Below are 27,291 nucleotides of genomic sequence, written 5' to 3'. Positions count from 1 at the left end.
TGGAGAGGCTCTGCCATCTTAGTTGCTCCTCTGAGGAAGCAAACCCTTCTAACTTTAAAGGACAATGTATTCATCTGGAATTCTTTTCATTTATTATTTAAATACTCCCCTAGAACAATCCATATATCCCTTTATTTGATAAAATATCAGGTTAAGAATAGCTGGGGAGTAATTTTTTACATCAGCCTGAATAATTGTGGGAAGACAGTGTGACAGCAGAAGTTTAAATGATACATCTAAATTACTGTCCTTTAGAGAACTGCAGGAGGAATTTAAATTACAAAACAGGCAACAACCTAAATATTGTCAGCTAAGCAGAAGCCTCCCTCAGTGCCTCTGATCTCCTGCTGAGAATTCTCTTGTTATGGGTCTCAGACTAGTTTCCCAATGACAAACTTCAGATTTTAAACTATTCATTTTTCTTATAATTGCATTACTCTATAGGACCATTAAAATAATTAAAAGGGCAAATGAAGAATGTTATATGAAGCAAAAAGAAGGTAATTGGTTTTTAACAGGAAAATTTGTGGTAATGCAGAAACGAGGTATTCAGGCAAGGCAGAAAAAAACATGAAGTTACCTATGTAAAAATAGCAAATTATAAAAAATACTATTTAGATATACTGCATTTACAGTAGAGAAGTGTATTAGTTAAGAGAAGAAGGTAAGCCATGTTAATTTCTTCTGGCTCTACTTCCTATCATAATCTCTGCCTCTCTCTACTGTGGGTTTCTGGGTTTTTTTCCCCCTGTTGCATACATCCAGATTTATCCACACCACTGCAGTCTTGGGTCATACTGGAGATTGGCATATTTATTGACAAACTACTGAAAAACCATAATACACCAAGAAAACAACCCAGGCAATTTCTTCGTCTTGTACCTTTATTTATGATGGATCTTTTATTTGTTTGGTTTGGTTTTGGTTTGTTTGTATATGATGAAATAGCATAATAACCATCATTTGGGGGAAATACAAATGTAAAGCAGAGGCTGCTTCAACAGGCTGATAGTAAAGAGGTACCGATAAATGTGCAATCACTACTTTTCTTGGACACAGCCTGTAATTTACCTCTATACAAAACTGTTACACACACACACACACACACACACACACACACACACACCAGCAATAGCCTCATTATCAGAAACACTAACTACTTCTTAAGATCTTTATGAAATTCATAATGTGAGTATCAGAGTAAGTCCATCCCAGGAAAGGACTGTCACTTATGTTTCAGACTTGGCTCTTTATCTCAGGTTGTTCTCCTCTGATTAGCTTCATGACAATGAACACACAACTATAAGCTCATCACCTGCATGTGATGTGAGGGAAGGGGGCCCTAGCCAGTGGGCAAGTGCTGGAATCAACAACAGTCAGTTGCAGGATATACTAAATGAGGGTGAATGCTTATATGCAGATCTCCTAGTTTTCTGGGAGAACATCTCAGGCAGTAAGCTTAGTGATCATCAAGACCAGAGAGTATACAATTGCTATCAAGCACCTCAAGATTTTTTCTCCTTCTAAGGTTTGGTGGGTGTAATGGTCAATACCAGAAGGAATCAGCTGTTTTACTCTCTACTTCAGTCTATCCAATCATACCTATTCAAAATTATAAACCAAATCTTACATCATCCTAGCTAATTTTTCAGATGTTCTCATTTCCCAGGTGTTTTTTAAGAACTTCATTTTTTCTGGAGCAGTTTCAGGTACACAGTACAACTGAGAGGAAGGTACAGAGACTTGAACTGACACTGACATCCCATTATCATCCAAAGGCATAGTTTATATAGTTTATACTGTTACAGTATGGTACAGAGTATTTCCACAGCCCTGAAAATCTTCTGTGCTTTGCCTATTCATCCCTGGCAACCAATGATCTTTTTACTGTCTAGATAGGTTTACCTTTTACAGAATATTATGAAGTATGAATCATACAGTCCATATTATTTCTATAAAAAATATTTTCCTACACTGTCTTCATAATCCTATTCTTTTATGCATCTACCCTAGAGCCACCATCATGAATTTGAATGTAAAAATCCATTTAAATATTTATATGTGTCTATGAATAAATAGATCTAATTTTTTATAAAATGCTCATAAGTGGTATTTTCTCATAACTTGCTTTTTTTTACATGTAACACTATTCACTTTGAAAACTATCCAGAATGAATAAATGAATATCCAAAATTTATTTAACTAGTCTCATACTAATGGATATTTAGATTCTTTTCAAAGTTTATGATTACTAAAAAAACTGGAATGAGCATCCTTATGTTTCCTTATTTAAATCCATCAAATATCTCTAGCATATATTAATAATTTGAATTAGTGTATATGGGTTTGCACAGCTGCAAAATAACACTCCAAGGTGGTAAAGTGATTTTTTTCAAAACAATTTACTCTCACAATTTTCAATAGATCTTATTTTCAAAAGGTTTTTATCCCCCATATAAATTTTCTACTTTTTTCCTTTGCTCATTTTTTTTTTAATTTTTTTTCAACGTTTATTTATTTTTGGGACAGAGAGAGACAGAGCATGAACGGGGGAGGGGCAGAGAGAGAGGGAGACACAGAATCGGAAACAGGCTCCAGGCTCCGAGCCATCAGCCCAGTGCCTGACGCGGGGCTCGAACTCACGGACCGCGAGATCGTGATCTGGCTGAAGTCCGACGCTTAACCGACTGCGCCACCCAGGCGCCCCACTTTGCTCATTTTTTGATTGAGTTGTAGATTTTTCTTACATCTTTTATCAAATTTTTTAAATGTGGATGTTAATCTTTAGCCTGCAGGTGGGGATATTACTCATAATATCTTATTTATTTTTGTATTCTTTATTAATTTCGATCACTCTTGCTATAGAGCTATCTATTTGTTTCGGAAAATCATCTTTTGAAATTGTTGGTCCCTATTTTATTCTGCTTCAGTATTTTTATTACTGCCTTTTGTTTTTATAAGGTTAATAATAATTATTTTACGACTTGAAAACTGAGCTCATTTTAAATATTATTTTTTAATTGATGGATTAAAATTATAATTATAAAGTTTCTTTTAAGTTCTGTTACATCATAAGACACAAGCTTATATGTCATATAATGCCTTTCCTGTCATTTGCTAAATATTGCAGTGTCCAGTCTAATTTTCTATTAATCCATGAGGTATTTAGATTTTAATACTTTCTTATTATATTGGATTCTGAGTCAGAGAATATGTCTTTCAAATTGTATCTTACTTTATAGTCTATCTCATGGCTTTATTGTATCAGTGCTCAATGTATACTATTTTTTGAATGAAAGGTTCTAAAATATATTTTAGGCTAATTTTATTCATTATGTCGTTAAAATCCTCTGAATCCCTGGAAAAACTGACAGTTTTATCTATCAGTTTTCTATTGAGCTCTTTTAAAATCTATCACCATTTTTTTGTAGTTCTTTCAGTTTGTGGGATGTGGTTTATCTATTTCATGTCTTTCTTTTAGGTGAATAGAAGTTTATAACAGTAATATCTTTTTTACTGGCTGTCTTATTTTGTGGTACTCCTCTGCATCCCTATGAATTCCTTTCCACTTAAGTGCTAAGAGTTTATGTTTATGGGATTGTTAGACCAACTTTCATCGATTTAAGTTCATTCTTGCCACTTCAGTAACTGGTCAATTTGTACTAATTTGCTGAACGGTCCACTAGCCAAATGACCATTTCTCTGAACTTTCTTATTTCATCTAACAATGTGGTTTCAGGTAACCAGCTTTCATTTTTTTCTTCATGATGGAATGTAAAAGAATGTTCAATTTATCTATGTTGGCTTGCTCCTGCTGCCAGAAATCCGGGGGCACAGAGAGGAAAGGATTGAAAAAGTATGCAGCAAAGTTAGGTACAACAATGGTGTTAATCAAAATTACCTTTTGATTATTTTTACATTTTTCTTCAACATATACCTTTTTATAAGTAGAACATAATCATAAGACTTTTCATATTAATTACATCTGGAAAATATTTTCATAAGTGTACTCATAAATTTGTATCTTTATGAGAATGGTATAATATTGTGCTCCTCAATCCCACATCTCTTCTCTCCAGTCTTTCCCAGTGATAGCACTAGAAATTGTGTAGAGACCAGTGTAGACAAATAATGTGTAGTTACAATGCTTCCTAGTAAAGGCAAAGGGAATCTGGTCAACTATACACAACGTTTGAAAGTAAAATTGCAGAATACCTGAGTCATTCATTCACCAGATTGATTGTCTAAAAATTATCTTCTTGGAGATTTGTCAAATTCTACCTTTCTTTGACTTTTAATTGTCCACGTATTTTTCAGTTATTTATTGTTTAGCCTTTATCTTTTATTGAAATTACATAAATAACTAAATAACTTACTGCATTTTTATAAATTTGGTATTTGATAAAGCTGGGCATAATTCAATGAGAAAGTAAATTCAGTGGTAGATAATCTGCCACATTTAGAAAAATATGAATTTCAATCTCTATGTCGCTACATTTATAAATTTTCAATTAGATTAAACAAATGTTAAAAAACAATAATTTTAGAAAACTCCAAGACATTTCACATAATTGTTTGGGAATCTTAATCAAATTGACAACTCTAGATGTTAACATGATCTGACAGACTCTAAAAATATTTTGAAATATATTAGATACCAAAGGTAACTAAAACAAAACCAATAAATAATCAGTAAAATACAGACATAATTATTTGAAGCACTAAAGACAGTCACTGAACTAAAACTATAATATTAGAAAGAGCTCTTAAAATTGACCAAGAAGATATAGAGGAACCTTAAATGCATACTGTTAACTGAAAAAAGTGAATCCAAAACAGCTACATACTGTATGATTCCAGTTATATGACATTCTGGAAAGGGCAAAACTATGGAGATAGTAAAAATAACAGAGGCTGTCAGGGCTTCAGAGGAGGGAGGGAGGAATGAATAAGTGGAATGCAGGGGAATTTTAGGGCAATGAAAGTATTCTGAATGATATTGTAATGGTGGATACATGTCATTATGTCTATGTCAAAACACATAGGATTTACAACACAGAGTGAACCCCTTGAAGTCTTGGGGTCAACTCTGACTTCTCTTGTTTCCTTGCCCATCTCTCTAAATGCTATCAATCCTTTGATGCCTAATTGATCCATTTTTTTTTCTTTTGTTGCTCATGCCTTTGCTATGAAATCAAGAATTCACTGCCAAATTTGAGGTCGTAAAGATTTACTTGTCTTTTCTTTCAAATAGCCTTATAAATTTTTCCTCTTATACTAGATTGTTGATGCATTTTGAATTAATTATTATATATGGAATGAGGTAAGCACTCAACTTCATTTTTCTGCATGTAGGTATCCAGTTTCCCTAGCATCATATGTTGATAAGTCTATTCTTTCTTCATTGGATGGGCTTGGTATTTGTCAATTGGCCATACGTATTTGGGTTTATTTCTGTACTCTCAAGTCCTTTCAGTTGGTCTATACATCTATCCTTATGCCAGTGCCAAACTGTTCTGATTACTGCAGCTTTGTTGTGAGTTTTGCAATTGGGAAGTGTAATTTCTCCAAATTTGTTTTTGTTTTTTTCAATATTATTTCAGCTATTTGGGGCCCATTGAAGTTTCACATGAATTTGACTACTGGGTTTTCCATTTCTGTTAAAAGGCAACTGGGATGTATATTGAGATTTGTGTCCATTTTATCTGGCATATATAATTTGCTGTTTCACAATTGATTATAATATTCTCTTATGATCCTTTTAGTTTCTATAAGGTGGAGAGTAATTTTCCCTTTTTTATTTCTGGTTTTAGTTATTTGGGTCTTTTCTTTTCTTTCTTTCTTTCTTTCTTTCTTTCTTTCTTTCTTTCTTTCTTTCTTTCTTTCTTTCCTTCCTTCCTTCCTTCCTTCCTTCCTTCCTTCCTTCCTTCCTTCTTTTCTTTCTTTCTTTCTTTCTTTCTTTCTTTCTTTCTTTCTTTCTTTCTCCATTAGTGAATTTGGCTAAAGACTTGTTCATTTTCACGATCAACATTTCCCAACAGAACAGTACATTGTTACAACTGATGAACCTATATTAACACATTATAATCACCTAAAGTCCATAGTTTATATTAGGGTTCATTCTTGATGTTGTACATTCCATGAGTTTGGACAAATGTATAAAGACATGTATCCATCATTATGGTATGTGTATCATACCATAATGTATTATGGTATGACTCATACCAAAGACTCATATTATCACTGCCCTAAAATATCTCTGCACTCTGCCTATTATCCTCCCCCCATACACAGCCCCAACCCCTGGCTACCACTGGTCTTTTTACTGTCTCCATACTTTTGCCTTTTCTAGACTGTCATATAGTTGGAGTCGTATGACAGCCTTTTCAGATTTGCTTTTTTCTTTTAGTAATATGCATTTAAAGTTTCTCCATGTATTTTTATGGATTGACAGCTTTGTTTTTAACACTGAGTAATATTCCATCATCTGGATTCATTGTAGATTATTTCTCCTTTTACCTACTGAATAACCTTTCAGTTAATGCCAAGTTTTGGCAATTATAAACAAAACTGCCATAAAACATCCATGTTTAGGTTTCTGTGTGGACATGTTTTCAAGTCCTTTGGATAAAAACATCAAGGGCAGTGATTATTGGATCATATGGTATGAGTCCATTTGGTGTTCTAAGAAACTACTAAACTATCTTTCGAAGTGGTTGTATCATTTTGCATTCCATCAAAATTCCTGTTGCTCCACATCCTTACCAGCATTTGGTGTTGTCAGTGTTCCAGATTTTGGTCATTCTACTCAGTATGTAGTAGTAAATATCTTTAGTTCTAATTTGCATTTCTCTAATGTCATATGGTATAGAGTATTTTTACATATGCTCATATGATATATATATAACTATTTTTTGGTGGGGTGTCTGTTAAGGTCTTTGGCCCATTTTTTATTAGGTTGTCTTCTTATTGTTGAGTTGTAAGAGTTTTTTGTATATTTTGGTTAATAGTCCTGTAGCAGATGCGTCTTTAGCAAATATGTTCTTCCAGTTTGTGGCTTGTCTTCTCATTCTCTTAATTCTCTTCAGGCAGTTCTTGCCAGCTCAATAGTTTTGGTGAAGGAATTGATTCCTGGGGCTTCCTATTTGTTGTCTTTCACAATGTTATCTTCCCATATTCTCATTTTCTTTCTTTGCTAATGAAAAACTCATTTTTTTAATGGTCTACACCATTCTCATTGTCCTACTTGTATTAATTATTTTTAATAGTATGAAGTTTGGGGAAAAAAAGACACTTAGCTATTTGTTTAGTATCCAATTATTTTATAGAAACACTTGCTATCTTAGCTACAAAACACTCTCTGCAGCTACTGTTCTTTATTTTATCACTGTTTGTATTGCCTCTTAAAACCTACGAAAAAAAAGTTAATTATACCTTTTCATGACTGGGAAACAACTCTGGGTCTTAGTTGGAAGAAAAATGCATTGGAGCCAATTGAAGAAAAGAAAAAGGGCACTTTTTATTTTCAGAACTGCTCCTGGTCACTGGTCTTGTATAGTTTACACTTCTTCAAGACCTGAACAAGCCCTCCAGCTATTCCTGGATTTCTGTATCTAATTTCAAAGCCTGCTCCCAACTGAAGCAAAGAGATTTAGACTTAAAAGATTCCCACTGGTGAGGACTGGCCTCTGTTTAGTTCCTTAGAGACTTTTCTTCCCAATCATATGGGTTATGTGAATATCGCACTTGCTTGTATCTTAGAATATCACAAAAAGCTAATAACAGAAAATATTCTAGAAATTACAAGCTCAAAAATTTTGAAGCAGGGGAGTCACTTATTTTCACATAGAATTTACAAATACATGTTTATGTGTAAGTATTTTAAGTTTGTGTGGTAGTGTGTGTGTGTATGTGTATGTGTGTGTGTCTGTGTGTCTGTGTGTGTGTCTGTGTATAAAAATAGGACCCTTCAGATGACAAAAGAGCTCCATCCACTCACTCTCCTTATCCACTTAGTCCTTTCAGTCAAGTCTGGAGATTCTTTTGTATAACCTTTTAACAAGTCTAAACACAATTGAAACTACTTACATAATTTGATATCTACTTGGGTAGTTTAGGAAACTAATATACAAAAGGTAGTAAGTTAACTTATTCAAGATCCCAAATGCAATAACAAATGAATGATATATACATTCTAGGCATATTGACCATTCTGGTTTTGTTGCTGTTATCTTTACATAGTTCTTGGTTGAACTAATTACCTGCAGTCTACTTTGGAATACTAATCTCAATCATCTGAAATGATGTGAGAAATGTTATGTATGTATATATAATCAAAATACTAGCTTCAGGCAAGGTTTGTGGACTATCAGTAACAGAATTCAAGCAAAGGTAAGGAAGGAAAACATATTGGAATATCTCTCATAATTCAAATATAACAGAGTCTCACAAATGACAAGAACTAGAAAATCATCAGAAAGCCAGAACCCAAGCTTTTTTCTCTTTAAGGATTATGTTTTTATTTCTACTTTATTATTTCTCCCAGCATTCATGATGTAATTCTTCTCCTTATACATGGGAAAAATGTAAGCAGAACATAGTGTCTGGTAACAGTCCCACTAGTTTTTATCACCAATTTCTGCAATCTATCCCAAACCAATTCCAAATTTCCAAAAGAAAGAATCTGATTTGGACTGGCTCAGATGAGATAACTTCCATGCCAATGAATTGCAGCTAGGGAGTTTGTTGTAAGGTCTAAACAAGATAGTTCATCGAAAATTCATAGTTTGCTGTCTGGTAAAAAGTAAACATTGGGGATGAGGGTGGAAAATGAATAGAGAAAGAATAGGATTTTTAGAGCAGTGGAAATACTCTGTATAAAATTATAATAAGTTTTCATTATACATTTGTTCAATCCATAAAATATATAACACCAAGAGTGAACCTTAAGGTAAACTATAGGCTTGGTGTGATTATGATGTAAATCTAGGTCTATCCTCGGTAAAAAAAATATAATAATGTACCATTCTGGTGAACGATGTTGATAACAAGAGGAGGTTATGCTTCTGTGGGGGCAGAAGCTGTAAAGGAAAAATCTGTACCTTCCTCTTAATTTTGTTTATAAACCTAAAACTGCTCTAGAAAAATAAAGTCTTTAAAATATAATTAAAAATGAACCATAAATCCTATTATCATCTTATTGCCACCATCATACTCACACCTAGTTAGAGGCAATCCTTCTAACTCTAACTTATGAGTTTATTTTAAGGTACATATGCAAACCCAGTATTCTAAATGATCTCAGAAATAGAAAAATCCAAAAGGTAATACTCCAGTACTATGCTCTAAAAAGTGAACTCTGCAAAACATGTTCAGAAAAATATCTCAATAATGATCAAATGTAGATAATTTCAATTTATCAAACAGATACCAGTTACTGCTAGGATCATATGTATGTATAATCAATAATATCTATCATCCCTGAGGATAGGAATTCAGTCTTGACTTTATTTTCTTCTTACTGTCTGTTATTTGGCTTCTGACTCATTACAGTCTTTGGAAAAACCTTAGCAGAAGTGTTTGTACTTAACCCAAAATAAGATCTGCATATCATAAGTGTCCTAGGCAACGTGCTGTTTAAAAGTTAAAAGATTGCTAATTATTTGAGGATGCTCACATGGTTGAGTCTGAATGTGAAAGTCAGTGCTGCTGCTCCACAAAGCACTGAGACAGTATGAACAATTTTGAAGGATAGAATTGGAGGACCCAGAGCATTTGCAGCCTAAGGCTATGGCACGAAGCAGCCACATTACCTCGCCTAGAAACCACCAAACAGTTTAAAGTATTGTTGTGGGAGTATGGGAAAAAAGTGCTTAGAAGCGTTTGATTTTTAATATTTCTGAGTACACAAAAGATAAAAAGTATTGAAATGCAACATTACCATATCTGAATCAATTTAGTGTCTGTATTACAAAATCTCTTTGGGTTTTTATAAGAGAAACAGTAGTGGAAACATCAAGGGAAAAGAGTATCACTTTTTTTTTCACATTAGAACATCCTGAGAGTTTACAACTGAATATGTTTTTTTTTTAAAATTCAGAAACACATAGATACAGGGACAAAGACTAGCTAGTGCCTTGCTTTCAAATTTAATGGCATATTTAACAAAATCACATCCAGTAAAACAGGATATGAAGCTCCATTCCTCTGAATTGCGTGATTATATCTCATTAAACCATGGAGATCAGTTGTGCTTTTTTAGTATTTGTGGCTTCAGTCTTTTCAGTGAGTTGCTGGCACCATATAGTCTCTGTCACCCTGGAAGCTTTCTTAAAATGATTGCAACTTAATAGCCCTCACATTGGAGTTGTTTACTGCCAATAGTTGAAATTAACTGTAGTGCCTGTTAGCCCAAGAGAAACACATTTTTTTAAATTAGAGCCTCAGCACTTTTCATTTCTCATGGAGCGCTTACATCAAACATATTCATAAAGAGGTATAGAAGGCATTGAGAGGTTCAAATTGCAGTCAAGTTTTAATAGGATACTATTGCTGTCTCCTTTCTGTAAGTAAGATTTCAACAGTAGCCAACAAGGACAACAACATTAAAACTCAACCCCTCTTTCATTAATATTCAATCTGGTGTGCAGATTGAATCCTCACAGGGCAGAACTTTTTTTTTTTTAACTTAGAAAACAATGCTGGCAACTTTCTAGTGTTGAGTGAGAAAAATATACAAGATCTGACAGGCAGAGTTAGATGAAGTTCCTTTTGTTTATTATAGAAAAAAAAATGATGCAGGTTCAAGAGGCCAGTTTTATTTTCCTAGAGAAAGACATACCAAATATCTCAAGCAGATTTGATACCATTAACTGAATCGTTACTATTTGCTAGAAAAGATACAACTTGTTTTACTTACTTTATCTCCATGGGCTCTAATTCATCATTTCAGGGCAGGTACGTACAATTACCTACATTTTATTTATTTTGTTTTATTTTATTTTATTTTGTTTTGTTTTGTTTTTTTAATTTTTAATGTTTATTTTATTTTTGACAGAGAGAGAGAGAGACAGAGTGTGAGCAGGGGAGGGCAGGGAGAGAGGAAGACATAGAATTTGAAGCAGGCTGCAGGCTCTGAGCTGTCAGGACAGAGCCCGACAAGGGGCTCAAACCCACCAAACTGTGAGATCACAACCTGAGCTGAAGTTGGACGCTTAACCGACTGAGCCATCCAGGTTCCCCTTACCTCGATTTTAGAGATGAGAAAACTAAGGTGCAGAGAAATGAAATAAATCGTTCAAGGTCAGATACCCAGTTGATGGTGCAGCTGTGACTGGAACTCAAGTCCACCTCACTCTAAAGCCATAAAGCATATGTTCTCTTTTTATGTCAAACTATTTTATATCAATTTTCTTCTATCAAAATAGCCATGTTTTGACGTATTTGAATTTGGTGTATTTATAGAATTCTAAAGGCATCACCACATATTACCAAAATCAAATTTTAGAACATCTCCATCATCCTAAAAAGAAATCTTGTGCCCACTTAGTATCACTCTTCATCTCTACTCCTCTTCCTAGGTAACCATGTATTTTCTATCTCTATAGACTTGCCTTTCCTGGTCAGTTCATATAAATAAAATCATGCAATATATATTCTTTCATGTCTGACTTCTTTCACTGAGCATAGTGCTCTAAGAGTTTTTCAAGGTTAATTTACTTTTATTATCTGTGCTTAAATATCTCATAGAGCAATATTCAAAAACTGGGTTCAGAAACATTAAAGTTACAATCCTTTATGTATGCAGTTTTATCTCTCTAGGGATTTAAAATAATGTGTAGGATTAAAATTTAAAGATAGAGTTTATGCATTTTTTCTCTAATTACATTCTTATAGTCATATTTAGCTATTAAGACACTTGATTGAAGTGTACTAGAGACCAATGAAACCTAGGAAAATGAGAATCAATAGGATAGAATGAGCAGAAATTAGATAAAATAATCCTTATGTTCTTCTTATTACCATAACATATATAAAGTTTCCTTCTACTTATAAAATTATGTATTTCCTTAAAATATTCTTCTTTTGTTATGTAAGCTCTTAAAGTTGCAAAACCTAAAAAGGTATCTTTTAACATTAATTTATTTGAAATGTATGTGGGTGGGACTGAAAACAATGAAGGTGGGTGGTATTGAGAAATTGGTATTTATAGTTATGTAGTAAGAAAAAAGCACAAATGTCAAAGCAATCTTGAAAACAAAGAACAAAGCAGGCTGGTATCACAATCCTTGACTTCAAACTATACTACAAAGATACAGTAATCAAAAGAGTATGGTACTGGCACGAAAACAGACATATAGATCAATGGAATAGAATAGAGAACCCAGAAATAAACCCACACATATATGGTCAATTAATCTATGACAAAGGAGGCAAGAATATACAATAGGAAAAAGACAGTCTCTCCAATTAATGGTATTGGTAAAACTGGACAGCTACATGCAAAAGAAATAGGCCACTTTTCATACCACATACACAAATAAATTCAAAATGGATTAAAGACCTGAAATGATTAAAATCTTAGAAGAAAACATAGGCAATAAGCTCTTTGACACTGGTCTTAGCAATGTCTTTTTGGACCAATCTCCTCAAGGAAAGGCAAAAAGATAAACAAACGAAATTATATCACACTAAAACCTTTTGTACAGTGAAGGAAACCATACACAAAATGAAAGCAACATATTAAATGAAAGAAGATACTTGTGAATCATATATACAATAAAGGGTTAGCATCCAAAATATATAAACAACTTATACAACTTAATATCAAAAAACCCAAATAACCCAATTAAAATATGGGTAGATGAATTCAAAATATATCCCCCCCCCAAAAAAAAAAAACCATACAGGTGTCCAACAGACACATGAAAACATGCCCAACATCACTAATCATCAGAAAAATACAAATTGAAACCATAATGAGATATGACTACATCTGTCACAATGGCTATTATCAAAAAGATAAGAAATAACAAGTATTGGCCAGGATGCAGAGAAAAGGGAACCCTCATGCACTGTTGATGAGAATGCAAGTTGGTGTAGACACTATGGAAAACAGTATGGAGGCTCTTCAAAAAATTACAAATAGAGCTCCCATTTGATCCAGCAATTCTGCTTCTGAGTACTTAGCCAAAGAAAATGAAAACACAAATTTAAAGAGGTATATGCAGCTCTATGTTCACTGTAGCATTATTTACAAGAGCCAAGATATGGAAGCAAACCTAGTGTCCATTGACAAATGAACAGATAAAGAAAATGTGAGATGTATGTAAAAGAAAACAGAAAAAGACAAATGCCCTATGATTTAACATATATGTGGACTCTAAATAACAAAACAAGTGAACAAACAAAACAAAACTGGAACAGATTCATAGATACAGGGAACTATTGGTTACCAGAGTGGGGAGCAATTGGGGTGAGCAAAATAGATGAAGGGGATTAAGAGGTACAAACTTCCAGTTATACAATAAGTAATTCATGGTGATATAATGTATAACATAAGGATTATAGTCAATAATATTATAATAACTTTGTATGGTGACAGATGGTAACTAAACTTTCCATGGGGATCATTTTGTTATGTATAAAAATATCAAATCACTATGATGTACACCTGAAACTAATAGGATATTGTGTGTCAATTATCCTTCAATAAAAAAGAAAAAAAGGCATAATTGTTTTAGTCAAAAATATTGGTTAATTGTTCTTCATTAAAAATTATGAGTAAAGCATATTGGTTGCTTCTAATTCTCAATTCAACAAAACTTTAATTAAATGGAGGTTACAGTTCTGATAACTGCAGCCCCAAAATCATCACTCTTAAATACAAAAAGATTAAGAAAAATACTGACAAAGAAATATAAATATATTCCAAAGGAAAACAAAACACAAAAGACAAAAAAAAGAGACATAACCATTTTTAAAATCAAGAAAAAGATATTCACCAGACAAAACAAAACAAAAAAAAATTAAGTAGAATGAAGCTTGAGGCCCCAAAGCAAACAGAGGTAGCTAAGAGCTAGATGGCTTCATTGTCAAAGAAATAAGAAATGCATATAGGTGATGAAGGTTCACTGCAAGAAACTGGGACAGGACTCCTGTCCAATTACAAGAGGCTGAACGAAGCTGTGACCATAGCCTAGGATTACGGATTCTATAGTGCTACAATTTAGGGAGGGTACAATAACACAGACATGGTCTTAAAACCAGTATTGGTCAGGTGTCCTGGATTTAGGGGGTATCCTCTGGTGTTCATTAGATTTAACTATAAAATAAATCTTGTAAAGCTTGCTTATTCTGTAGGAAGATGTATCAAATGAGAGAAAATATTTTTTGACTTGGCACAAAGGAGGTTTTCAATACAATTTCTAATTCAAGTCAAGCTGAGCTGGAAGAGCTGGACTGCCAGGTATCAAAGGAGTCAGTTAAAACAACATGCCAAAGGGGCGCCTGACTGGCTCAGTCAGTTAGGCGTCCGACTTTGGCTCAGGTCATGATCTCACGGTCCGTGAGTTCGAGCCCTGCGTCGGGCTCTGTGCTGACAGCTCAGAGCCTGGAGCCTGCTGACAGCTCAGAGCCTGGAGCCTGCTTAGGATTCTGTGCCTCCCTCTCTCTCTGACCCTCCCCTGTTCATGCTCTGTCTCTCTCTGTCTCAGAAATAAATAAACATTAAGAAAAATTAAAAAAAAAACCAACATGCTAAAATGAGAGTTAAGCCTTTACTCACTTCCTGCAATGGTGTAGGCAAGACCCTTAAACCAAAGAACAGGCTCCTCCTATGCCATTTTTCCCCATGGAACTTTGCACTAGTCAAGCACTAGTCAGATGAATCAGCATGGAAGTAGAGGTAAAAGAGTTATCATAGGGGCGGCTGGGTGGCTCAGTCGGTTAAGTGTCCGACTCCGGCTCAGGTCATGATGTCAAGGCCTGTGAGTTCGAGCCCTGCCTTGGGCTCTGTGCTGACAGCTCAGAGCCTGGAGTCTGCTTCAGATTCTGTCTCCCTCTCTCTCTGCCCCTCCCCCACTCACACTCTGTCTCTCTCCCTAGCTCAAAAATAAATAAACATTAAAAAAATTAAAAAAAAAAGAGTTATCAAATACCATGCATACATCCAGATTCCCTTATTATGTTTTGGAACTTTTATGGGATACAATTGACAAATAAAATTGTATTTAACACTTACATGTGAAGATTTGATATACTATGTATTCGTTGTGAAATGATAACCACAAGTAAATTAACACATTTATTAGCTCACACAGTTACCTTTTTGTGTGTGTAAAAATGCTTAAGATCTACTCTTTTGGCAAATTTCAAGTACAAAGTGGAGTATTATTAACTCTAGTAACTATGCTGTACATATTGAGGTTTTGACTAGAATGTACCTATGTAATATTCTGACCTCACCAGAAGTTCTGTTTTCATTAATTATTTAATCATCTCAAAAAGATTTGAGGAGAAAAATATGTGGTTTACCTTTTTTTTTTCTTTTTTTTTTTTGGTAGGAAAAGCGAAATTGTGTAGCTGAGACTCAAATCTAGAGCCATCTTCTTCTATTTACATGTTTTTAACAACTATAAAATAGCTTCCTCCTAAGTAGAAACACTCTCAGCTTTTTGTATAACTGCCAAGTTTTTTTTTCTCCTTTTTCCAGAATACTGTATTTGCCACTACAACCTGGTAGAAAATGGGAGAAGAACATGCAGAGTTATGTGATAAAGGCACTGGATGTCAGAGCAACGTCATTCCCTGGAGAGATCCATGACGGGCACAAAGCCCAGCAAAACGAAGAAGCTCATTCATTCATTTATGCATCCTTGACTATTTATTAGGTGCACACTAAGCATCATGTTGAGTGTCAGAAAAGTGTGAAGAGTGACTAAGCCATCTCTTATTCCAGATGCGCCACAAAATATTTAAAGCACTGCATGTCTGTCTAATTACTTTCTTCTAGTCTTCAGGCCTGCAGGACTATTTTTTGATATAATTAACTTTTAAGGAGAAATATTATATTTTCAAAATTAGGGAGAAGAGATTATTATGAGACGTGTCAGGTCTAGATAAATAAACACTACGCTTGTGTTTTAGTATAAATAAGGGCCATTAAAACAGACAATGGTTTGCTACAAAACACTGAATGTTGCAATCTTTTAAGCAAGGTTTTCTCTGGTTCCTTAAAGCATCTTAAAAGATTGTGGATTCTATTTATGTAAGCTGTTTCATAAGCAAAAAAAACATTTGCACTGTTTGTTAGAATGATGTATGTCTTCTTCCTTGTGTATTTGTAGAGAAAATGTTCACAGTCAACAAATACAGTGTATTATAATTTTTTCTACCCCTAAGAAAGGTTAAAGACAAATGCAACTCAAGTTAATGAGTCCCAAACAAAGAACACCCCCAAACAGGCCCTGGAAATGTATGCAGATTTTTAATAGTTCACTTTGAGTGTAAGGAGACTGATATCTAGTTAAAAATCTATGCGAGGTTTCGCAGGCCTGACCACAGACTGGTACAAAGGATTTCCAAACAGGCTTCCCAAGGGGAAGCTGCACATCCCACACCAGATCTGGTGCACAGTTACCCACTCGAGTCTCTTAGAGTCACAATCAAGGACACAGGCCCTTCTGTGAATTTGCATATCCACATTTTGCACTCCTCACCCATGCAGTTTCATTCCTATGTCTCTTTGTCTGGGTCCTCCAGAGGCCTCTTTGTGAGATGCAGGGAGGGGAGGAAATGTTGAAGATACTGTTCTCTTCTCTCAGTACTCGGTACTTTCCCTCTCCAAGGCCTCTCCTGTCCCTTAGCCCCATCCCAGGATCCATAAAACTACAGGAGTCTTTTGTTCAGAATTCCCTGGTCAGTGAGAGGACTGCTACATCTGTGCTGACCCACCTGACCTTCACCTGTGCACTGGTTCATGTTCATGGGGTGGGGGAGATGGGACAGGGCAAGTAGGCACAATCTCTGGCTTTAGCTTTTGCTTATACTATCACAGTAATTGATTAAAGGTTTGCTTGTTACTTTCATTTTAGATTTCTTTCTCTGATCAGCCACCTCAACACCTGAGAATTCAGCTCTTTTCAGCTCAGCAAAGCATCTCACAAAGTTATACACATATTCTTCAGAGGTTTTAAAAAGTCATTCTAAACGTATCACTCTTGTAAGTTTTCTGTTTTCACTGAGCAGATATTTATTTATAGAGCACATCCTGTGGCCTGCACCCTGCTAAGTGCTGGACCACAAAATAGAAGGCTATATCCCTACTTGGGAATTGGAAAAGCCAGTTTTCCCAACTTGGGAAAGTGGAGAAAAGTGGAGAAAAGACCTCACAAAGGAGGATATGCTTATAAACCTTGGCGACAACTTATCCAAGAAAATGTAACAAAGAAGGAAAGTCAGATTAACAGTAAAGGGAATACAGTGCTGTTTCATAATTGTGATTGGGATACTTTTACCCAAAGAATGTTTTGCACATTCATGTTTTGCACAGGAAACCGACGCTGTCATACATGGGTAAAAAAATCAAATGCAGACTTCTTCTCTTCTGCTCCAATGCAGATTACACGGTCTCCATGGATTTTCTGACCTGTGACTTGAAATGTTTCTATAAAGATATTTATTCCTTCCTTGAATAAAGATGCTCTTCATTGTGATTATTTCAGTGAGGTTGGTGTTACTAAAACATGTATAACTGGCCTTCACTTTATTTAATGTGAAGACATGTTTAATCAAATGAATACTAGTTAAGATAAAGGATTAGAACTATAGTCTGGTGAGGAGAAGAGAGCTTTATATCTGGATATAAAGCTGGGTGATTGTGGAAAGCTGGCATTGGATGAAGAGGGGCAAGGGAGTCAGCACTTGACCGCTGTTATTTGGAGAAAAGTCAAGGGGCAGCAAGCAAAGCATAGGAAGCATGCATGGAGAGGAGGCAGAAATCAAAGGGAATTCATTACTCTACAATTTTAATAGTCCCCACCTTGTTTGTAGCAAATAATATGGCTGCAAAATGCCAGTTACTACAGGGCTAAATCTAAGAGTTGCAGAGTGCTCACAGGAGTTCAGGTATTCAATGTCAAGTTTGCTCTAGTGGTTACCTACATTTATATGCTACACATGAATATATAAATATTATGTAGGTATGTATTCTTATATTCACGGGGCTGGGAGAGAAGAAACAGGGAAAATAGGCACAACCTCTGGTTTCAGCTTTTGCTTATATTATCACAGTAAGTTGTTAAAGGGAAGTTACACACACACACACACACACACACACACACATAAATATTTAACTATGAGTAGCCATAAGGCTTATAATGAGAGTTACCCCAAAATAGCAATATCATACTGGCACCTTGTTTTCCTTACTTATAAGGAAAACTCTCTAATTGATGAGTCATAACCTGCTAGAATTCTCAGACTCATATGATCCAAGAAAGTTTTCTGGAGTTATGTGTTTGGGTGCTTATGCTGCCAACATTCACAACTCCTGTTACAGCTGGTATATCCCAGCTCTCCCAGACACCCTGTCAAAATAATGAGATGGTGAAAATGCAAAGTGTGCATCTCAGTGTTCAAGACCCAAATCTGGCACTTGAGCTTCTTTGTGCAGGTGTCACAGACAAGCTGTGTCCAAGGAATGATTTTTGATTTGACAGAAGTCTTCCACCTGCTTACCCATCACCACTTCAAAAGTACAAGACCACTCTGATGGTATATTTGAAAGTTCTAGGCCAAAGAATACAAGTTGGGTGTACCTGAATGTAGACCATAAGTAAATGTCCATAATTTACAGAATGGAAAAATGCAATTTAAATAACAATAAGATATAGAGGAAAATTTTCAGCCATTAATGTACATTTTGGGAGGTATTATAAATCATAACACCACATGCCAGAATTTTACTGTCTCAGATTCTTACTCCTAAGAAATACATTTCCATATAATCCAAAAATATTTTGGAACTATTTTTAGAAGCATTCTATTTCTCTCATGATTTTCTTCCAATGAATTATTTCCCTCTCTCACATCTTTACAGCCCATAGAAGTGCTTACATACAAGATCTTCTTCAGTAAGTCTTTTACAATTGATTTAGGTCTTCCAAAATTTATCAAAAATCTATCTACTCTTGGTCTACGTCTCCTCACTATACTTTCAAAACTGTCTCTTTCAAAAACTTGGTTGTACTCCTAGCACTTTGATTGCTTTCTTGATAGTTACGCCTTGTCGTGGCCAACATTAAAAAAAAAAAATTCACATTCTTTAGCTTTTTCTTGATATTTAATGATATTGCAGGCACATCTCAGTCTTTCAAAAATAATATTTATTTTGCCCTTCTGCCTTTCCTCTACATGATGTGGATTCTCCAGTCCTTTAGGTTGATTCCCTGCATTTATTATTAGGAAAGGATTGGGTCCTTATTACCACTCCAACTCTGATCACTGAAATGAGCCAGTTTATGGTGCAGCCACTCTGGAAAACAGTGTGGAGGTTCCTCAAAAAATTAAAAATAGACCTACCCTATGACCCAGCAGTAGTACTGCTAGGAATTTACCCAAGGGATACAGGAGTACTGATGCATAGGGGCACTTGTACCTTAATGTTTATAGCAGCACTCTCAACAATAGCCAAATTGTGGAAAGAGCCTAAATGTCCATCAACTGATGAATGGATAAAGAAATTGTGGTTTATATACACAATGGAGTACTACGTGGCAATGAGAAAGAATGAAGTATAGCCCTTTGTAGCAACGTGGATGGAACTGGAGAGTGTGATGCTAAGTGAAATAAGCCATACAGAAAAAGACAGATACCATATGTTTTCACTCTTATGTGGATCCTGAGAAACTTAACAGAAACCCATGGAGGAGGGGAAGGGAAAAAAAAAAAAACAGGTTAGAGTGGGAGAGAGCCAAAGCATAAGAGACTCTTAAAAACTGAGAACAAACTGAGGGTTGATGGGGGGTGGGAGGGAGGGGAGGGTAGGTGATGGGTATTGAAGAGGGCATCTTTTGGGATGAGCACTGGGTGTTGTATGGAAACCAATTTGACAATAAATTTCATATATTAAAAAAAAGAAAAAGAAAAAATAAATATTAAATGTAAAAAAATACAAAAAATTAAAAAAAAAAGAAATGAGCCAGTTTATCTGGCTTTATTTTTAGTAAAATATATCCAATCATGGGCCATTTGTGCTCTTTCCACATCTTTCCAGATGATCTTATCATTCATTTGTTCCAAGTGCTAGAACATGTTTCTGCCTCCCTATTATTTCCATGCCTTGGTACTCTGGCTCACCAGCTACATTTCAAGCCATACGGTTTGGGTTATCAACCTTGGTGTTCTTGGATTGTTTATTTTCTGAAGTTTTGGCTCACACCCAGATCCAGACAAGTCATTCTTCTTCTATAGATTTGGCTTTAGAGATCAAGAATGTGAGACATTTTTGAACACTGAAGGCCTATCCTAAATGAAGACCACAAAATCTGTATGCCTACTTCAGTATTTAATATGAGTAAACTTAAAGAAGTTCCACAGTATTTCTAAGAAGTCAGCTGCAGCACAAATTGTTTTGCTTTTGTTGCTTTCAACATTTTCTGTCTCTGTCTTTCAACAGTTTGGGCTGTCCAGCTGTGGACGTCTTATGTCATCCTCTGTGGTGTCTGTTGATTTTCTTAGATGTGTACATTAATGTTTTATTCAAATTTAGAAAGTTTTCCATCATCATTTCTTCAAATATTTCGTGCCCTTCTCCTTCTCCTCTTCCAATCTATCCACTATGGGTGTGTTGCCATGCTTCCTGGTGTCCCATAGCTTCTGAGAAACTATTCAGCTTAATTATTTCCCTGTTCTTCAGATTGCAAACTGCTTCTTGTCTGTCCTCAAGTTTACATTATTCCTTTGCCAGCTGAAATCTGCTGTTGATCCCCTACAGTGATTTTTTTTTTTTAATTTAAGGTATTGAACTTGTCAACTTTAGAATTTTCATTTGGTTCTTTTTAACATAATTTTTGTCCCTTGCTGATATCATTAATTTCTTGAGTCACTGTCAACAAACTTTCCTTTAAATCTTAAACACGGTTTTCTTTGAATATATTTATAGGATTTTGTATTACACTAGTGCTATATTATTTGTACTTTGAACATATTTATAATAGATGCTTTGGTTTCCTGCTAACCTAACATCTGGGCTTCCTCTGAACAGTTTTTCAAAAACAAACACAGATTTAGCTTAAAAAAAAAAAGAAGTGATTTTTAGCTAAAAAAAAAGAAGTGATTTTAGAGATAACTAAATAAGCATAAAGTCATCTATCCTAAGAACTGAGATACAGGAATAGTGTGTTCGTAGGGAAAAAAATTTTTTTTAACCATTTTAGGGATTTTTTTTCTCAGCACATTTTTATGTATTCAGTTTCCTTTTGTGTACCATTGAAAGAATCAGAAGAAATAGAAAATCTTTAATCTCCTCTCCACAAAACTGTTCCTGTGACGCCTTCTACTTTTTTGCCATTCTGTGCTGTGAATCATGCTATGATTAAATATACAGATTTGTATATATCCACAGTTTCTAGATACCTTATTTTGGATCAGGCAAACATATAATTGAAAATAAGAAACAAACTAAAGAATATAAAATGTGTAATGTGTAGATATACGAATGCTTTATATATTATAAATAATTAAGAATAAGCCATGTGTTTTGTTTTCTTCTCTGGAACTTACCTTATTGGACACCTCCTCCATAACAACTCAGGATGTCAGCTCTTCAAATGTGCTTCATTATGTACCGATGAGCATCATTACATTCCGTCCTCAGGTCCACTGCATGCCTTCAGGTACAAAAGATACAGCCTGTCCTCAAAATCATTTTGTCCAAGGCCAAAATTTTTGTTTGTGCCTCAGTTCACCTATTTTTTATGGTAAGTCCTCTCCCATGAATTTCTTCATCAATTAATTTCTGAAAAGCTGGTCTTAGAATTTTTTTCTGAACTCTGAATCCAAGTGGTGGATATCTCCTTTTCAAATTAAAACTCCCCATCACATAGGTCTTATTATATTTTCATATATAAATTTCTTTAACCTCAATTTCTAGGTTGGTACTATAATCGAATAATACCTGAATTTAAAATGGTGAGCACTTTTAAAGCATTCTTTATAAATATCTTAAGAATGTAAATTGAGCTACAGGTATAGACAGGATAACAGAAGTTTATAAACAATGTGAATTTATTCACTGGCTATAATGAGCACTTAATACATTTGATTATTTTAAGTTTAAAAAGCAATTTTGGTCACCATTAACATTTTGTATGTTTCTTTCCAAGAATTGTTTTCCTTAATGCATATGTATGTGTGTATATATGTATATGCATATTATATGTATATTTATGCTTATATAAATACATTTCTATTTATGTAATTGAGAATAAGAAGATATATATAGTTTTGTATCTTTGCATTTTCATCTGATTTGTGCCTTCAATATTTTACTCATCATTAAATATTAACCAAAACTTGATTTCTACTTAATATGTAACAGTTCATATATGCAGCACATTAGTCAAATATTTCCACATTGTTCACTATTAGTTTTATTTTTCCTTTGGAATTTTTTTTTGCATAAATATCACTCTGATGAACAACCTTTAAAACAAACTTTAGCTTGTATCCCTGATTATTTCTAGCATTACTTCCAGGGAAAAGTCTTGATTAGGTAGTTAAGGCTAAATAAAGGTTTCTGATGCATAATTCAAATGTGGTCAGGTAATATTTCGTACTCCCAAAAAATATTATGCAGAGACTCGTCCTTCTCCTAGTTTTCTAAAGTGTTTGGTTTTTACATAATAAAAAAACAAGAACAATAAAACAGCTCTACATACTGTTTACTTGTATTAATAGTTTTCTCAAATCAACTCTGTATTCTACACAAAAAAGCATGAGCCCAAGAGGGGAAGAAATTAAAGCTCAGATTATTAGTATTGCTTTCCAAAAAAGCATTTAAAATTCTCTGCTATTTGTGTTTATATTAGGAAACATCCTTTTTAAATGTCAGTGAGCATGCTTTCCAAATGCATTTCCTTAAGCTTCCTTATTAATATTTCTCATCTTATTTTAATAAAACATATCTAATCAAGATGTTTTATATTTAATCTAAATATTGTGTATAAATCAAAATATATTAATCATGTGCATGCAATCAAAACACTAGAAATTGTAGAGCTACATAACTTGATTTATTGAGATATGTCAGCCACCAAAAGTAGCAAGTAATGAGGTGAGTACAAATAATTTATGCTGGGTAAATTCTAATCATATTTCTTAAAAATTATTGTGTAGGTAAATGAACATGCACAACTATGATGAACTAATCTCTCTGAACGGAACAGTCTCAGAGGTATTTAAGATACTGATATTTTTATCTAAAAAATATTTATAGTACTTCTTTAAGAAAACCTATTTTAAATATTGTCTCATTTCCAAAGGGAAAAAACAAGGAAATTATCAAGTGAGATTATTTCCATTATCATTCTATTTTGCTGATAAAATGGCAAGAGACATATTAAGCTTAACAAATACCATAAAATAAGATATTTTTTTTGACTATATAGAGATCTTTTTAGGCCTTACCTTTTTTTCTCGGGTAGCAATGGGGCTTCATTTTGGGGGACCAATTTCTAACTCCAGAGTTGTATACATATATTTCTAACCACAGAGTAATATAGTGTATATGTGCATATATATTACACATTATGGACACTTAATATAATATGTAATATATCTATACTGCATATATTTTATGACACATACATATATCTCTTATGAAACAAAGTGGTAAAAAAAAGGAAATGTTGATTGAAGGCAAACTATCTTGTATTTTATAATAGCATATAATTTAAAATCCTTACTTTGGGTGGTGCTTGCGTGGCTCAGTCTGTTAAGTGTCCAACTTTGGCTCAGGTCACGAACTCATGGTTTGTAAGTTCGAGCCCCACATTGGGCTTTCTGCTGTCAACATGGAGCCCCCTTTGAATCTTCTGTCCTCCTGTCCCTTTGCCCCTCTCCCACTGGTTCTCTCTCTCTCTCTCTCTCTCTCCCTCAAAATAAATAAATAAATTAAAAAAAATATAGAAATAAAATCCTTACTTTGGGGCCTAAATCAATATTTTGAGTTTTAATTGACACTAAATAATATATTCTTCAGCATGGTAATATGAGCAGATTCAAATTTAATATTGTATTTCCTAGAAAGCACATATTATTCACTTTTATGAGTATGTCTGTGAAAAATAAGAAAAGTTGTGTGATTATTTAGAAATGAAACCAAAATGAATGTGACTCATATCAAAGCATGCCAATAAATTTTTTACTTTTTTAAATTCATGGTTCCCATGTGAGGTGATTAAGGTAGAATTCGAAAGACGTATGTTCTATTTTTTTAACTTGTAAAATATTATCTGACTTAAAAGATGGCATAAAAGTAATAAGAACATTTATAAACATTTATAAAATGATTTCAGCTAATGTTATTGTGCCTCTATGTATTAAAGGAGAGTGTATGTAATGAAGCTGTGATATGTATCTTTTTATATTTTTGGTTTTCAAGGTGAATATAAGGCACATAGGAGAAAAGACTGATGTGGTAAATGTGCACTATTTTAAGGATCATAAATTTCATTATCTTCATTTTCTGCCTCTTCTCAATCACACATATCTTTTCTGCTGTTAATGATTAATTTTGCAGAAACACACAAGATTGACAGTGAATTAACCACAGTTGTAGGTTTTTCAGTTACACAAAGAAGAAACCAGACAGTACTTAAACACTCCAACAATACATCAGACAGACAAAAAAGCCAAAGCTTATATTAACTACTTTGGTATCAAGTTGATGAAGTAAAAAAAAAAATAATTAATTGGTTGAATTTTTCAATTATTTGTTAATTATCTTTCCTTTTGCTTACTTTGTAATATTTTAAAGGAATAATTTTATAATATGGCTGTGTAATCAAATAACATGCATCTTTTGAGTGTTCATAATGACAATATTAATGTTACAACAGTAAATAAATGTAAAAGCATGTCAGGTTTTGTGTAGCAATAACTTTTCACACATTGTATACATGTCACAGTTCTCCAAAATGCTGTGAAATTAGGTAAAAATTAACTTATGAAAAATATATAAGACATAAAGATGTTTACTTAATTTAGGTAGAGTGAGCCTAATAGACATAATGGAAAACTCAGAAAATCTCAGAGACATGACAATGGACACTGCCTTTCATGAGGAAATACTTCTTTCTAAAATTGTTGTTTCCTTACCAGTTACCAGATTACATATACTTTATATGAGATAAACAGGAGGAAAGAAAGAACAATGAAATATACGAGGCTTTTTATAATTGTATGTTAAACTGAGTGATAGTAACCACAAACAATTTTAGAGAAGTGGAAAATTTTTATGGATTGAAGTCAGTGGCAACCTCTTTGTGGAGCAGAGAGGCATTTGATTTTGTAGAACATATGGTGATTTGCATAAGTAAAGATCAGGGAAGTACTGTATCAGTAAATGTAGAAAATAATTAATGGGTACATGAGGAAGTCAGTGAAGGAACTAGTTTGGGACATATGAGCTGTGGAGTAGAGAAAATAAAGATCAATAGGCACATAATGGGATTAAAGGTGTACTCATGAAGTAATGCATCTGCAGATAAAAAGTACCTTTATATTATGTGTAACTGATTTGATCTTCAAGGACAACTTCAAGGCAGTGGGAATATGTAATTTTACTCTAGTGCCTTAAATACATTTATTTTAAAGGTTGGTCAAAGCAATGTTTATTCTCTTGAGTTCTATCTCTCTCTGCTCCTCTCCAAGCTGATGTGGAAATTTGACTTCTCTGTGCTATTAACAGCAGAAGAGAAAGAGTACCTGAAAACCTCACAGAGTCTTTGTTGCCTGATCTCTGCTGTGGAGTCACTGGTCTGATCTACTCTGTGAACTGGTAACCACTAAGACATAAATGGTCTTGATCACAAGCCCTTTCCAGGGGTTTTCTGCTGAATCTGTGAATATTGAAATCTGTGGACTTGTAACTTTACACAGGACTAATGCAATCCATGGCTGATTGGGTCTTGCTTTAGTTGTCACATGTTCTAAGCATTAGCCAGCTCTTTCCCATGTTGTAGGCAGTCACTGCTTCCAGTCTCCTAGCCTAGGCTCCTTCATACGATCCTTGTCTTAGCTAGCCTCATGCACTTCTGGTGGTTTTAATTTCTGCTATTTTCTGTATTATTAATTGGAAGCATTTGGGAAACTTTGGGTCTTATTCATGCCAAAGAATTTGATGGTGATTCCTAAAAATGATTTAGTAGTTGCCTTCACTCTATGTAATGATTCTATACTGCCAAATTAACTTTGAGATAACTATAAAGAACCTATCCCAGGTCACCATTAAGAATGAAATGTTATTTCTTCATAGATTCAAATTACACTGAGGCAAAATTTTCATGTTCTCTATATTCCCTTCATTTCACCTAAAACTTTCCTTCAACCAAAAGCAAGAGAGTGGAGAGACAAAACACATCAATCTGTCTTTACTAGTTCTCTCTCTGTTTTCCCCCCCACAGTTCCCTTGGTGAGAATGGGCACAATAGCTCCCTCCCAGTTCCCGTATTCTGAGGAACTTTCTTGTATTAATTTCATGTTAGGTCATCAAAGTTGACCCTAATATATTAATCACAATTAGTGATTAAATTCATCTTTCAGGTAAAAACTTTAAAGATCATGTCTTGCTTCATAGTTCTATTTATAAAGTTAGTGCTGTGTTAATTACTTCTTTTTATTTCATTCCCAGTTTAACAATTCTACTGGCTTCTCTACCTCCCTCCATTTCTCTCTCCCTGATTCCAAAGCAGACAGACATCTTTAATTAATGGCAAAAATATGTACACAAAATATGGAATATAAAAACACAATGATATATTTAAAATATTATTCAAGTTGCAAGATATTACTGTTAGGGTAAACTAGGTAGAAGATATGCAAGATCTCTTATTCCCTACAATTGTATGTGTATCTACAATGATCTTAAAATAAACCATCTCAGGACACCTGGGTGGCTCAGTCAGTTAAGCATCTGACTTCAACTCAGGTCATGATTTCAGTTTGTGAGTTTGAGCCCCACATCAGGCTCGCAGCTGTCAGCACAGAGCCTGCTTTGGATCCTCTGTC

Source organism: Felis catus, chromosome C1, assembly GCF_018350175.1.
Source record: "Felis catus isolate Fca126 chromosome C1, F.catus_Fca126_mat1.0, whole genome shotgun sequence".
In the NCBI taxonomy this organism is placed as follows: domain Eukaryota; kingdom Metazoa; phylum Chordata; class Mammalia; order Carnivora; family Felidae; genus Felis; species Felis catus.
This window is presented reverse-complemented; position numbering follows the sequence as displayed.